The sequence below is a fragment of the Borostomias antarcticus genome (genome assembly GCF_949987555.1).
Source record: "Borostomias antarcticus genome assembly, chromosome: 1".
NCBI classification, from domain to species: domain Eukaryota; kingdom Metazoa; phylum Chordata; class Actinopteri; order Stomiiformes; family Stomiidae; genus Borostomias; species Borostomias antarcticus.
In genome coordinates this window covers 38,777,742-38,793,308 of record NC_140234.1, presented here as the reverse complement: position 1 = coordinate 38,793,308, position 15,567 = coordinate 38,777,742, and positions in this window count along the sequence as shown.

The window sequence follows — 15,567 nt, the reverse complement described above, 5'->3', positions numbered from 1 at the left end:
GGGATGAGAATAAGCACTTCTAAATCTGAGGCCATGGTGGGACTACATCTCCGCACTGGCCTGTGAGCGGCTCAAGATTCCCCAGGCAGAGCTGGTTGATGCTGCTAGGGAAAGGGATGTCTGGGGCCCCCTGCTGGAGCTGCTGCCTCCGCGACCCGACCCCGGATAAGCGGATGAAGATGGATGGATGGATGGATGATGAAAACAATGTTTTTGTAGCCTACATAACACATCACAGGAATGTTGTCATTTAAAATTGTATTAAGACAAATAAAATATAGGGACTATCCATAATATAAATCCAATCTGTGAACAAAATGCTCTTATGTAACGGAGCAATTTGATCACATGGCTTTTCTGTCCGTCTGTACCTCACCACTATATATTGTAGGATACTGACAGATATTAGGCAAACCGATTAATCTAATGAGGCCTGCTAGACTCATAGTAGGGTGGACACAAGTGTAATTGATTAATTAAGGTCCCCTTCTATTTAGTGTGTCAACTCATGCTTCATGTATACATCATGGCTGCATTACAATGCATCCTTGTATTGAACCAAAGAAACCAACGGCGACGCTGTCCATGTAGCCATTTGGTTCATGTTAATTATTTCATCAGGACCAACTTCAGTCCTCTGGATGTCCTCTCAGACATTCCTTCTCCAGGGCTCTGGAGCTAAGCAAAGCCAAAGACACTAAAGCCCTGCTTAACAGAAGAAATAGGTTCTTTATGGCTATGGACAGAGAGGAGGCCACATCAGTCCAGAAGGAACTGAAGAGGGAGCTGCGGAGGACCAAAAGGAGCTACAGAGTAAACTTGAGCTGAACAGCACCATGTGTGGGAGGGAAGAGAGAAGGGAGAGAATCACAGGGCTGGGTACTTCAGGCCCAACTGTGTTGGGGGGGGGGGGGGGGGGGGTCAAGAACGTGCCAATGAGCTTTAACAGGTTCTTTAGCAGGTTTGACACAGCCCCCACCCCTGTGAGGCTAGAAGGCAGCCCAACGCCTCTGCCCCTTCCCCCCTCCCCTCCCCCTACCCCCACCAGTAGTGTTTCAGGCGGGATCCTGGGAATCCCGGGTAGGGCACCTGTCATTTCCCTCCTGGGAAATGGCATTGGGACCCACCTTCCCGGAGGTTGTTTTTTTGTGCTGGAAATTACCCCGTGTTGCCTTTGTATCAAAATGAGAATAATAAACACGCAATGTCTGTGTAAAATGTCTCATTTTTCTCTAGGCCTAGGCCTATCCGCGCAGATACTGTAGAAAAAGAAGCTCTGTTTCTCTTAAGCCGTAGGGTAGGCTACAGCGTGCGGAGGTCTATGTTACGGCTACATTAACCAACTGCAAGCTAACATGGCTTCTGCTTCAGCTGTGTGGAATGAATTCACAAAAGTTAGTAATAACGAAGCTAAGTGCAAGAAGTGCAATAAAATACTGAAATGCAGTGGAGGATCAACAAGTGGTTTAGAGCATTCACACTATTGTTATCCAGTTCTTTATAATTATTATTATTATTATTATTATTATTAGGTGGGCTAGCTTGTAAAAGCTAGCCCAACTTGTGATATTCCCACTATTTCTTTCTTTATTATTAGGTGGGCTAGCTTGTAAAAGATAGCCCAACTTGTGATATTCCCACTATTTCTTTCTTTCTTTCTTTCTTTCTTTCTTTCTTTCTTTCTTTCTTTCTTTCTTATTCTTATTCTCCTCAGTTTTTTGGCCCTTAACTACTTCTTCATACTTTGTGCTAGAAACTTCATTCAAACTTTAAAATGTTCATCGTCTTTAGCTGTTTTCCCGGATGTATTCAGATTTTTGATATTTTTATTATTATTTTATTAATAAAAAATATTTTTATTTTTTTTGTAATTTAACTTTTAATAGTAATTTTTGTGCCATTGAAACTGCTGGTGGAATGTTCAGTGTGATTATGTTTTTAGAGTGGTGGCAGCTGTTGCTTTGAAAATATTCACACATTTTGTAAACTGCTGGCACTCCTACAGATTTGAAAGCTCACACACATATTATACATCAAAACATTCACACAGCTGTGCTGATTCGTACAATGTAAGTATCTAAGCTGTGTGACTAACCGTTTTTGAGTTGTGACGATTTGTTCGGAAACTGCGCTCCCCATTTAAACATATGGTGCAGCACTAACTTTTGAGCTGCTACTTTTGCATTTTTACCCTTTTTCTAACTTGTCGCCATGCCTAAAGTGTTTAAGCTATACGGACATATTATACATAGAAATCTTCTGCAAGTTCTCAGGATTCCTATGGTATCAATATATAAGCTGTAACATTTATAGTTTTTGCGATAGAGCTGTCTGAAGCGGACCATGTCTAGGATCAGAGTGTCAGTTGGGATTAGAGTGTTGGCAGCTGTTGCTTTTTTTGAATTTGTGTGCATGTGCAGCATCTCTTAAAGGTACAGGGACCCTATTATAACTAATGTGGTAGCACAGAACTCAGCCAAAGTGGAATAGAGACACATGATCTTCACTGGTGGGGGCCGGTGGGTAGCCCGGCGAGGAGTACACCGTCCCTGACTGGCTATGACCAAAAGGGGCGGAGCCTCGCCACCACACCACTATTCACGCCACAGAACCCACTTTTTAGCCCCTGAGTGGGCTAGAGACACACAGTCTTCAATGGTGGATGCATGGAAATTGCCCGGAGGTCACTGTACTGTCCCCGACTAGCTGTGACCCAAGGGGGCGGAGCCTAACCAGCACACCACTATCCACGCCACGGGCCCCACAACTCAGCCCCTGAGTGGGTTAGAGACACACGGTCTTCACCGGTGGAGTCAGGTAGGTGGACCGGAGAGGGGTACACTGTCCCTGACTGGCTGTGACACAAGGGGTCGGAGCCTAACCACCACCCCACTATCCACACCACGGGCCCCACAACTCAGCCCCTGAGTGGGCTAGAGACACATGGTCTTCACCGGTGTGGGCGGGTAGGTGGCCCAGAGAGGGGTACACTGTCCCCGACCAGCTCTGACCTGAGGGGGCAGAGTCTCATCACCACGCCACTGTCCACGCCACGGACCCCACAATTCAGCCCCTGAGTGGGCTAGAGACGCACGGTCTTCGACGGTGGGTGCATGGAGCTAGCCCACCTCACATTTTCTCCAGGAAATGTACTTTCTAGTTAATAATTTATTATTATTATTATTCTATAAATATAGTGATATTCCGTATAGCCTATATTTAACCTACACATTATTTGTTTCGGTATCTCCACAACCCAGTGAAATGTGTGACTACTGGAGACGAGCTGTTCGCTATGCCCTCCAAAAATATGCAGTTGAAGACGGCACTCAGTCTGTGCAAGCGTCTGTTTGTGGCCAGTGACACGGAACCCCAATAACCACCAGATGAGGGAAACGAATCAACTGACCAGAGTCAGACTACCATGAGCCTACAGGCTCACCTGCAGCAAGAAATCGACGTGTGCATGAGAATCACAGATCCCGAGGAAAATAGTGTGAAATGTGACCTGCAGAAAATCCTGTTGAAGGAATTTGTGCTTTTCGAAGCTACCAAAGTGCGCCCCACAAATCTCCAGCAGCTCTCCTTGGCTCTTGGGACGATTTAACCGACTTCTGTGGAAGCGGAGCGAGCAACACTCATGTTTTTCACTTTTAGTCAATTTTGCAAGCAGTCTTACAGTATAAAGAATATTATTTTTCTGAAAAATAGTAGGCTATGAAAGCCTAAAGATGGAAGCAGCACTCACGTCTCTTTTAAAGTTAAAAAAGCCTTTATTTGGGCATGGTGGCTTTGCTCAGTCCTGCGCGGTCGGCTTTTGGCCTTCTCAGGGGTATCTGAGCAAACAAACATTTCAAACGTTTTTAAACAATACAGCCTGTGGCTTTAGCCAATCAGCAGTCAGTGTCGACATACATCAGGTGATCAGCTGGGAAGTTCAGTCACGTGACAGTGTAATACAATACAGGAAACACTCAATTTAGACAACACTCAATTTAGACAAGAACCTTCTGGCGCCAGAAAAAAATATAAAAAGAAAATAATAAAGAAGATCCCCAAAAGAAAATTATTAAGTTTCATTTTTAGTAAAGGGACTTTTTTATTTGTATTTTTGTTTTTTAATTTTTTTATTATTTTTGTTTTTTATATTAAAGGAAAGAGGAGAGATCTAGTTCCTCATTGAGTCCTGGTTTTTTCATGGCGTTTAAAGTGTAAATCCAAAAAGATTCTCTTTGTAATAAGCGTTTAACTCTGTCTCCTCCTCGCTTGTCGAGAGTGACAACTTCGATAACTGTGGCTTTTAATGATACAGCGCTAGGATGACCTGCCTGTTTGTAATGCACTGCCATAGGATAATTCTCATTAGCTGTTTTTATAGCATTTTTATGCTCACTTAGACGATCCTTAAATCTCCTTTTTGTACGTCCAATGTAAAAACATCCACATTCACATTCTAATCTATAGACTACATGAGTGGTACTACAGTTGGCAAAAGATGTCATCTTGTATGTTTTGTTCCTGTGGACGTCTGGAAAGGTCTTCGTTTTAAAAACATTGGGGCAGTGGTTGCAGTGACCGCATGCAAAGGTGCCCACTTGTTGGCTTAGCCAGGTCTGAGTCGCAGGAGGAGGAGAGAGATAGCTGTGCACCAGCGTGTCCTGTAGGGTGGGGGCACGTCTGTAGGAAAACAAGGGGGGGTCGGGGAACACTTGTGTTAGAGCAGGGTCACTCTGTATCAGACTCCAATTGTCTTTTATAATTTTCTTTATTTTAGCTGCCTCAGTGCTGTATTGAGTAACGAAGAACATTTGGTTCTCTTTGAGAGGTCTGCTTTTTTTTACAAGTAAGGTTTTCCGATCCAGGGACTTAGCTCTCTCCATGTGTTGGTTGAGTGGTTCAGTCTTATAGCCTCTTGCTTCAAACCTTTCTCTCATGTCTACTGATTGTTGTAAAAAGTCTTCTTCCTGGTCGCATATGCGCCGGAGTCTTTGGAACTGGCCAAATGGAATGTTTTTGATCAGGCTATCAGGATGGAAACTGTCCGCTCTCAGTATCGTGTTGCGGTCACTGGATTTGCGAAATATGGAGGTATGAAGTTGACCCTCAGGGTTCTTAGTGATTTTAAGGTCTAAGAAGTGTATCTCAGTCTGACTGTATTCTATGCTAAGTTTCAGATTGGTATTGATTGAGTTGATATATCTGTGAAAGGACAATAAATCTTCTTCTGTAGAATTAAAAAACAAAATTATGTCGTCAATGTATCTGGCATACCATAGAAGGTGTGTGAAGTAAGGGTTCTTTTCTGGATTGAAGATCCATGCCTCTTCAAGGAGCCCGAGGAATAGGTTGGCTAGGCTGGGTGCATATGATGCTCCCATCGCAGTGCCTTTGACTTGCCTGTAGAGGGCGTCCTGAAACAAAAAAATATTGTTCTTCAGTGTCCATTCTGTGAGTTCAAGCAAAAAGGCTGTGGGGGGAGCACTTCCCTCAGGCCTACGGTCTAGGTAGTGTTTAAGGGCTTCCAGACCTTCACTATGTACTATGTTGCTGTATAATGACTCAACATCCATGGTTACTAAAAAGGCTGATCCAATGTTCTCAAATTCTGACAGTTTGTTCAATACATGTGTAGTATCTTGGAGAAAGGCAGGTAAATGGGGAACCAAAGGTTTTATGTGGAAGTCTACGTACTTGCATGCCGGTTCTGCCAATGTGTCATTGTTGCTGATGATGGGCCTACCTGGTGGGTGGAGTAGGCTCTTGTGGACCTTTGGTAACATGTAGAATGTGGCCAGCCTAGGGGAATTGGGAAGCAGATATTCATGTTCTTTGTTTGTGATAATAAAATTTTCTTTAGCTCTCTGCAAAATTTCTCCCAATGCTTTTTTCATATCATCAGCAGGATTGGATGAGAGCAGCTGGTAATATTCTGGGTTCTGCAGCTGTCTATAGGCTTCTTGTATGTATTGATTTCGCCCCCAACACACAACAGCTCCTCCTTTGTCCGCCCTCTTCAGGATTAAATCAGGGTTATTCGATAGCTCTTTGATAGCCTCTCTTTCTTTTTTATTTAAATTTGAATGTTTGTCTTTGGTTTGTTTATCAAACATTTTTTCTATGTCAAAGTTGACTTTCTTGGTGAAGGCATTCAAAACGGCATTGTTGCTCAGAGGGTGGAAAGTAGATTTGGGTTTAAATCTGTGGATGGGCTGTGCTGTGTTCTCTACTGTGCTGGAATTTGTCATGGAGTTGTAAGGGTTAAGTTTGTACCAGGCTTTCAAGTGCATATTTCTATAGAATTTAAACAGGTCAATTTTGGTTTGGAATATTATTTTTCTTTTTATTATTTTTTATAAGATATATTTTCTATTCAATAAATCAGTGTCATTCAAATGTTCAGACGTGTAGACCTAGGTGCGCACGTAGCCTAACTTCACGATGCCATTTTTTGCTGAAGGCTACTCCATTATTGATAATTTCAGATAATTTTCGATTTGATATGTGCACATTTCATCAAAATAAAACGTTTTATGCAATGAAATATTCTGTTGAAATTATTTGTCTACATAACATAATTGCATTTTATTAGGCACTTACGGTTTTACCTGAAATCCCAGGATGACCCGGGAAGAGGTCAGAAAATTCCCGGGAAATAAAATTGGCTTAATCTGGGAAAATCAGAAACACTACCCACCAGACCATTCATCACAGAGAGTGAAGTAAGGGGCAACTCCAAAGGCTACAAATCAAAAAGGCTTCTGGCCCTGATGGAATCAGCCTCAGGGTGCTCAAGGAGTGTGCGCAGCAGCTACTGTAGCTGGCATATTCCAACACCTATTCAACCTCTCCCATCTCCTGCATCGTTCCGTGCCCAAAAAAGCACATCCCAGCGTCCTCAATGACTACAGGCCAGTGGCACTGACATCTCATGTCATGAAGGTATTCGATGGTTTATGGTTCTGCAGCGCTTGAGGTCCATGGTGAGCGATCTCCTGGAGTTTGTTTCCCCAGCAGTTGGCATATCGGGCCCGAATCAACGTGGACGATGCCATCATCTACATGTACCCACAGAGCTTATTCACACCTGGAGGTGCCAGGAAGTTCAGTGAGAGTCATGTTCTTTGACTTTTCCAGTGCTTTCAACACAATCCTCCCCTTCCAGCTAGCGGAGAAGCTCCCAGCTATGCAGGTAGACCACGACACGATGGTCTGGATCACAGACTACCTCACTGGCAGGCCACAGTATGTCTGTCTGCAGGGCTGCCTGTCCCGACGTCGTGATTAGCCACACGGGTGCCCCCCAAGGAACAGTCCTGTCTTCCTTCAACCTCTACACCTCCAACTTCAGCCACAACCCTGGAGTGTGCCACCTCCAGAAGTTCTCGAACAGTAAAGGACAGAGCAGACTGTTCTTCCTCAGGAAGCTCAGGTCCTTCGACATGTGTAGCAGGCTACTGAGGATGTTCTACCAGTCTGTTGTAGCCAGTTCTTTGCTGTCGCCTGCTGGGGAGGCGACATCAAGTCGGGGGAGTCAAATAAGCTGAACAAGCTGGTGAGGAGGGCTGGCTCCATCGTGGGGCAACAACTGGACAGCCTGGAGTCTGTGGTGGAGAGGAAGATGAGGGACAAACTGAAGTCTATCCAAGAACAACCCCTCCCATCTCCTCTATGGCGAGCTGTGGCAGATGGGGAGCACTTTCAGTCACAGGCTCATCCCACCCAGGTGCAATATGGAGCGGTTTAGACGTTCCTTTGTGCCAGCAGCCATCCATAACAGTGCCTGAGCGCTCCATATGTTATAGAGGTGTGCACGTATGTATGTACACATGTGTATTACTATATATCTAGACAGCCTGGGATCTAGTGGTATGTATGTATGACGTATTTACTTGTATAGTTTTATTTATACTGACTGAATGTATGTAGGTACATACATATCTTATTCTATTGTATTCTATACTGCACAGTTACTGTACATATGGATGTATATAGTCCCTGATATCCCTATTTTTATGCTGCTCTGCCTTCAGTTATTAGGGTGAATTCTGGGGGGACACGTGGTAAACAGTTGGGACATAATTCACCCTGGAACCTTGGGGTGGGGAATTGTTGCTGGCAGCTGCGCCCCTACCTGTCTGCCTCTTTGGTGGTAATAAAGGCCCACGCAGTCACGTGAGGGGAGCAAACATCATGTCGGCTTCGTCCTTTGTCCAGGGCCCACCACGTCACTTCAGTGTTGCATTTTTTATACTTGCACCTCACCCCATTGCTAAGGATTAGCTTATTAGTGTGGACTAATAAGGGGAGTTGTGTCAAGAAACCTATTGTATGAGTAAATTCATTTTATTTAGTGTTTTTAAGAAAAATGTAACCACTATAATAGTGGGCATTTTGAATAATTAATGAGCATTTATAACCCTATCAATTTGATATGCAAATGAGGTCTGGTGGACACATGCACCTGGCATGTGTCCGGGGGCTGTGTGACCCCCCTAACCGAGGGGTCAATTTTGACATTTTGTGCCCTGTGTGAGGATTTATGACTTGCAGGTGTTTGCTGTCCAGGGGCTGTCTGACCCCGCTCATTGAGTGGTTAGTCTTGACATTTTGTGCCCTGTGTAGGGATTTATGACATCTGTCCTAGCTAGAACCCCCCCACCCCTCTGGATGTTGCTGGCTCTGTCAGGCCAAAATCTGTCCGGGGGACAAAATGTGTCCGGGTGACGTAATTGCTTATCGTTGCTATGGAAACGCATAACGCGATCGCATTCCTCGCATTTGCGAGTTGCCTGCGGTCGCTGTTGACTATGGAGCTGCTGTGGTCGCTGTTGACTATAAATAAATCTGTCCTTCTAAAAAATATTTTTCTCAGAGATATCTTAGTTAAAACATGATTGAACAAACAAGCTAATTTTATCTTTATAAGTGTAGTAGCACAGTGAAAAACTTCTCAACAACAAGAAGACATACTTTTCCGCAGAGGCTTCACTGAAGCATATGGTGTCCGAGTCTTCAGCTGGTGGCCATCCAAGGTCTCCAACTGCACCATGTTGTTGGTCCCAACCTCAGACACCCTAAGAAAGACATGTATAGTCTGTAATGGCAAAATTGGACATCATAACTCTCACCAATAATTACTCTTAATAGTCCAACATTTACCGGTACAGAGTTGGCCAGTCCGGATCCATCGTGCGACCAGGTCTCCCACGTTTCCTCTCGTCCTTCTTCAGGACCTCCGTGCCCGGCAGGATCACAAAACTCTTCTCGTCCCCTTCTTGATCCTCTTCCGGTAGGTTTCCCGCTGTTTCTACTGGGCCTGCTCCACGTTGAGTCGCACCTTCATCGTTAAAGAAAAAGCAATGCAGCAGATATTGATATTGTGCTGTATTAGCTCTGTATATTGCTGATGCATTGTTATGGTGTTAGCAGTTATGTGATATTTTACCTCTGCAAAGACCTCCTCATCTTTTTCAGCCCTAGCCTGGAGGTAGTCTGCAACGGTGTCCTTGTCAACCCCGTCAGCCTCCACAAAAGGAACATCACCAGTGATCTGAAGTAACACGGCAAATAACAGAAAAACGCAATAGACAAATATTTTCTAGAGTTAGTGGTTTTTATATTTTGAATCTATTAGTGAAAAAATGTACTGCATATGTAAGAAAATATCAAGAGTTCACATACCTCAGACAACAACTGTGGCTCCCGGCCGTACATCAGGTGGTAGGGGGAATACCTAGTGGAAGCCTGGACACTGGTGTTATGTGCAAACAGGATTACCTTCAGGTTGTCCTCCCACCGTTCCTGGTGCCCATCCAGATGCTTCCCAATCGCCCTCTTCAGTGTCTGATTGGTCCGTTCATCAAGTCCGTTGGTCTGGGGATGGTAGGCGGACGTCACCCGGTGCTTCATCCCGCACTTCTCGAACAAGATGTCGTTTACTTGCCTGAGTTATTGTTGCCATGTAGATTGTACACCTACTAGGAATTTGTTTTGGTCTCCTGGAGCCGGTTGCACCAGTGGTGCCATAAGTGGTGACTAGGCCTAGTCATAGCCTAAGTGTTGACTAACTCGAGATTTAGTCACTACTAAATTTAAATGGGTTGCACCACTCACGACTAGTTCCTAGTAACAACTAAATATTTACACCACCCTGGGAGGTGGTGTAAGTGATGACTAGTGCGAGGAAGTAGCTAATACTAGCGTCTTCAACTCTGCTATTAGGACGGAGGTGGGCTGAAACATTGTACAGTAGATAAATCTGTCGGTGGAAAAATTACCGGTGTGCTTAATCGTGTCATATTTATTCAGTTTGAGTAATTTTACGATCGAGCTAGCTAACCACCTTTAGCTCAATTGGCTTAGTTGCTGGTTAGCGATGAGAGGCGGAGTCCCAGCCCAGTTGATAACCCTCCGTTGCGGGTTGGGGGATGCAACGGTCGGCTGGGATCCTGCCTCTCATAGCTAACCAGCAACTGGTCAGTGGACTGTACCAGGCAGCCTACGTTATGTCGGAATCAAATAACGTTATCAAACAAGCTTGGGAACTAGCTTGCTAGGATAATTTAAGCATAACAATATGCTTAAACTAACTCCCCCAAAAGAACCTCTCCATTGCACAAGCACCAACCCCAATAATAATAAGCACAAGCTACATACACCATTTCACAGTTGGGATTATACAGAAAGGTGAGGATCAAGCCTGCTGGATGACCAACTCAAATGCCTGGCTAGCTCAATATTGTTGTAAGTTTAACATGAACCGTATGCGAGCCGGAGCCTGTCACTTTCACTGGATGACTCGAGTAGCATGCTACATTTATCTCACATACTAAACATGTTTTCGTGGAGTAGTACAGGTATGTACTAAATATCATGTAGTAGGCGAGTTGCAGTATGTACTATATAGTATGTAGTATGGACATTCAGACACGGCTCAAGCTCCTTGGTAAGGGCTGGGTAAGGGCGATCAACTTCCTTGTTTACATTTTTACTTGCTTGCCGATTGGCTATTTGGATCCTGCCGTCACAGTCATACGATAACTATTTTTTAGTAACTAGTTAGTAGTTACTAGTTAAGACAATGCCTAAATTGCCGTGGTGCAACCGAAATTAGACACCAAGTAGTATGCGACTAACTAGTAGCAACTAAGAGTTTAGTCAGGGTTTAGACGTGACTAAATGCTTGGGTTTAGACACAAGATAAGACAAATTGGTGCAACCCAGTCCTGTTGCACAATACAAAGTACGCCCCCCCCAAAATAAAAATAAAATAGGCAACAGTGGAGAGGGTGCAAAACAGGACAGTGCAAAAAGTAAAGTATGGTGTGCAGAATATTACCTATCATATATATGCATGTGCAATGTTTACATCAATCAATCAATCAATCAATCAATCAAAGCTTTATTTATATAGCGCATTTCATACCCAGAGGCAACACAATGCGCTTTACAGAGAACAAGGGAGTTGGGCAGACATCCCACCCCTACATATTCCAGAGGGAAGCAAAAAACAGTAATCACCCGGGGGCCAGATAAGTGAGCTGTAAAAATTCTTCCCTGACCCCTCTCAACGAGGCGATCGAGCAAGCTCCTGGAGTATGTTTGTCTACCGGCTAAGAACATTTATTTATTACATGTACGTATGTGCAGTGTGATACAACTTTCAGACAGAAAGTTGTTTTGTTCGTGCAAGTATACGTTCATAACTGACATTACTTCACATGTTTTAGTAAGTGCTTGACCTTGTTACAGAACTCTTTCCCCTGGTCCGTCAGGATGACCTCCGGTGCACCATGGGTGTGGACAATGTCCATCAGGGCCTGGGATGTTGCCGCTGCAGTCTTGTCCTAGCAATGTATACACAGTATATGCCATGGTACTATTATTTGAGATGTGTGTGGTTTATGAACTGAACAAATAGATCCAAGTACATTTTTAAAAGCATGATCATTGTTTATATCAGAAATCAATACTAAACACACAGAGCACAAACCTGGATGGGAACCGCCTCCACCCACTTGGTGAAGTAATCAGTCGCCGTGAGGCAGTAGCGGTTGCTATTCTTGGACGAGGCCTTGAACGGTCCGATGAGGTCAACACCTAGTAGCATACAGTCAAATACATGTCTTGGCATACTCTAATATTGGACAAGATGAAGTAAAACATTGCACTAAAAGAACTTAGAGAAAGAACATGGTAGGAAAAGTTGAAACCCCCAGAATAAATTGGGACATCCAACTGTACAACTCACCAATCATGTACCAGGGTGAAACAGGCTTGATGGTCTTCAGCTCAGGTGCCTGAGTCTTCACCTTCTCGAACTTCTGGCAAGGTACGCAGGTCCGATACTTTGGAATGAACAGTAAAGTGTAAGTTGAAACAAAATGAAATGGGTAGTCATAAATTGTGTATAAAGTAAGATTTTGCTGTAGTTCGTGAATAAAAAAATGTTTAGCTTGCCCAGTTTTCCACATCCTTCACAATGCCATGCCAGAAGAAGCGCTGATTGATCTTCTGAATCATGCGCCTCACTGCGAAGTGGCCAAGGTGGACCTCGGTCAGCACAGCCTCCTTCTCCTTGTCCGTCAGGATGACCCTCCTTGGTGGCTGTCCATCCTTGGGCTTCAAATACATGCAACCGTCTAGAATATCAAAAGGATTATTAATGGAGAACAAGACTTCTTAAAACAAGTTTAAAAAGTAGTACTGTTATGCCCTCCACTTCCACCTAGCTTTCTCCCTATTCCTCTCTCTCCCTGGCTGCCTGCATGTGTGTGGTGTGCATGGCTTCATTTGCCATATTTCACCTCACCTGCTCTGTCTGCACACCTATCTAGTTCCCCTAACTCATCTGCACTACCCTGCCTTCTTGACTGCTCTGCAAAGATGACCTACCCAGCTAGTCCTTCATACACCACCTGCCTTGACTGATCTTACCCTGAAGCATGAATCTCTCTGCCCCTCTCCGGATGCAATGCTTCTTTCCCTCAGAGACACCCTCCTCATACTTCTCTGCTCTGGACAAATAAAAGAAAATCTCATTGAGTGATGCCATATTAGATAGATAGCTCGTATTAAATTAATTAAATAAAGTAAAGTAATGAAATAGTAAATTATCAATTATTTAGCCACTAGCTAGCTAAGCAATTTAAGCAACAGTTGTCTAAACCAGAATCTACAAGCACTTCAAAATAAATCTAACAGACTAACAACTAACAATTATTTAACTAGCAAGCAAGCAATATACTGTTGGCTAACCTTATCTAAGGCAACTAGCTATCTTATAATGTTTGCTAGCTAGCTAATTTTCCTAGTTCGTTTCAGTAGTCTAGCTATCTAGCTAGCTAGAAACTTCTAAATAAAATGAACACGATCTAAAATCTAAAACAATATAAAAGGAAAATGATATAGAGGTTATCTGCTGTAGAAGTAGTGATCTTGTCTCAAATTCTGTTGTGAAATGTGCACAAAATGTCCGGAAAACTGTCAATGTCAAGAATCGCGTGCAATCCTGAGGTAAATGCCTGAGGAATGTCAGGAATGTAAACACAAGCGAGCGAAAGAAGTCAGGAATGCGATCGCGTCACGTTTCCACAGCAACGATAAGCAATTACGTCACCAGGACACATTTTGTCCCCCGGACACATTTTGGCCTGACAGCTCCCCCCTCACACCCCAGAGGGGAGGATGTGTGTGTGTGTGTGTGTGTCAATGTATCTGACAGGTAGACAATTCATCCTGTCCAACGTCTGATTCCCCCCCAGTATGCCCCCCTCCTCAACCTTTCATCCTGTCCTGAGTTCCAGGACCCAGTATGCCCCCCCCCTCCTCCTCCTCAACCTTTCATCCTCAATTCCAGTATCCCCCCCAGTTTTTGATCCCATTTGATCCAGGCTAGCTTCCTCCTATCCAGAGGTAGAATGTGATTTTACGATATCAATGTAGACAGGAATCCTCACCTCTGAGGCCTGACTGTGTCCTGTCCCCCACAGTATTAACACTAGAATAGCTGAGGGTGGGTCATGGTGACCCATGCAACTACATTAAAAAATAATTCTCTGCAACCGTTCAAGTTACAGCGCCCTGCTTTCATGACTTTTCCTAGATATGTGCGTTTTACGTGTCAGTGTTTTTGAAACTTCGAAATCCCACCAGGAAAAGGTAGTTTGGTCTTTTTTTTGTGAATTCTGGCTAAAAGCCGGTCAGCCATCTTTTTGTACCTGACTTTTAGGCTGCAATGCTACTTTCTCCCAGCAGATGTCGCCTAGGTTCATCAATAAGTTTTTTTTAGTTTTTTTTTATAGGAATCAAGGTTGAATTAATAATCCATCCTTACATATGGATATAAGAATGTGCACAGCAATAATATTTTTGTGGTAGACTATATGTGACTTCAACAATGAATGCAAAAGGTTACACTCACACAATGGCTCATTTAGATAAAACTGTTTAATCACAAAACGTATGCAATCAGCTCAACACAGGTCAAATGTCCTCAAATGAATAGCACTCAATAGTCTATGATACAAATGTTGAATTTTGAAATGTTGCAAATGTATTGAAAACACACCCTTACGTGTATGGATGTGAATGCTTATGTAGGCTAGTGAATGAATGCAAAATTACTAGGGGTGCAGGCTATTCAACCCTCTAGATCGTTTGCATCGGTTCAGGGAATAATACGTTACAATGTTGCACTTGGCGCTTGGGTCGTTTTTGTTCAACTGGCAATCTGGACAAAGCAAAATATAATATAACTGGGAGTATAATATAATTATAATTATATAGGAGCATTGGTGTGAGTAAAAAGAACTGTGCTTTATCCCTCTGGAGTCTGCGCCCGCGGTGGCACGGGCGTCGTACGTTTTTATAGATTTTTCAGCCATATCAACACGCACAGAAATCATATGCATAATTTTACACCGTTTTGTGTATAAGACGTCTGTTTCGTGTCTTGAGATTTACAGCGTTTATGATTGCTTCTTGAAGGCATCCTACGCCGCCTTCTCTGAATCTCCATTGGTTGGAGCTTTTCCCATGGATTCAGCTGTCTATCAGTCTCAGACATAATAAACCAATGACCATCCACGTTATTCACCACTTTCTATCAAGAGAGCTCCCCATTGGATAAACCTGGGCCATGTGGTTTGCAAACAACTAGGGAGGATGTTTTGAATCCGGCTGGGCTAACGTTACCTGAATGAGATCAAATGAGCAAACAAACAAAAAACAGGAGATGTGCTGAGGTTTTAGAGGCTGTCTTTGAGTCCAGCTCATCAGAAGAGTTGCTTGGGGGATTAGGAGACGTGACAACAATTTGGATCTCGTCGATGATGTAAGTTTGGCTAGCTTCGCTAACGTTAGCCCATTATTACCGGTAATTTTGATGTTACTGTAATGTTGCCGACTGCTTATGTTAGCTAGCACTGTTTATGTTAGCACTGTATGTAAGCTAGCTCTGTTTGTTTATGTTTTATGCTTAGCCACTGTTTATGCACACAAAATGATCAATCCTACTGTAAGTTACCTCATGAACTTATCAAGAATAAATATCCGCTCATTATATTT